A 1,346-nucleotide genomic window follows, 5' to 3' on the forward strand; every position below is an offset into this window, starting at 1 on the left:
TGTGTTAAATACAGTAATGGCACACATAACTGAGACTGCGCCTTTTAGCACAGTGCGCCTTATGGTCGTGAAAATACGGTATGTGACATTAGTGACGTTTGTACTAACTTGGTTTTAAAGCCTTTACTTTAAAATATACGCCATTCAATAGCTGAGCTTAATCTTACAGAGAATGATCAAAGCTCATGTAGAAAGAAACAAACAAATGAACAAAAGGTTTTCTCCTTCATTTCTGTCAAACAAAGCTGTATGACACGTTTCCAGCTGTTAGTATCATGGTTGCTAGGCAACCTGGGCAGCGCAACGGAGGCTAGACCGTCCCATTTCACAAGCCTCGCACTTCCGGCCTTAGCGGTCTTTGAGTACGCGGCCCTTGAGGATCGTTGAGGCTGCGTACTTTAAGGCTGCAGACCCTGAATTGGGATACAGCCTATGTCAGATTTGTTCCTCCCATGTTCCCCAGCTGCCTCCACTTACCTGATTATCCTGTTCTGCCATTTATTGTGTGAGTTTCCCATTGTCCCTTGTAGTGATGTGCGATTCCACTGATTTCCTTTCTGATCCGATACCAAGTAAAATTCAGGGTGGTATCGATGATACTGATCCAATACCGATACTTTGTACAAAAACTTAATGTTTATTGTATTTCAAATTGTAGCTTCATAATGATTACAGGACATCAGACTACTTGTTCTTACTGCTAACTAATGCAGAATTATCATATAGAAATAAAAAACCTAAAGTTGTGCACTATTTGAACATGTTGCCTGCCTGCAGCATTAAAGGACTGCCCGAGAGACGTCTATCTCACCCTAGCAGCACCTGTCCCTCTCCTCTCCTCTGTCATATCACCTATTCATTGAAGACACCCCACAGATAATTTGCAGAAGTGGATTTCCCAATCTGTCTTGACTGGGGCTATACTGATCTGTCGTGGTAAGACAGTTGAGCATAAGAGCAAAGCTATCGATCAATCTACATTTCTATTCTCACTTGTGCCCTGGAGTATTTACACTGAAGTGTCATTCATTCACTTTGCAACATTTGGCGTAGCCACTGTTGTACAGCCATTTGTACTTTTTACTAAACACACCGTTTTCACTAAAAGTGATCCTGATCATAAACACAATAAACACTGGCCTATCATAAATCATGAGATGTTACTGTTACCGTCTCTATACGTTTTGCTATCCATCAATCTGGTAAAAATTCTTCTGTTTAATTTTCAAAAGAATGTTTTTCCCAGTCCTGAGCAGGCTCTTTTACTGGCAGCATCTGACCTTGCATTTTTGTTCCTGTAAGAACGAGTTTGCACATTTCCTTGTAAATCTTCCTTTAGAGTGTTC

The sequence above is a fragment of the Pundamilia nyererei genome, unplaced genomic scaffold (assembly GCF_000239375.1).
Source record: "Pundamilia nyererei isolate P.nyererei 1_Seehausen unplaced genomic scaffold, PunNye1.0 scaffold00262, whole genome shotgun sequence".
Taxonomy (NCBI): Eukaryota; Metazoa; Chordata; class Actinopteri; order Cichliformes; family Cichlidae; genus Pundamilia; species Pundamilia nyererei.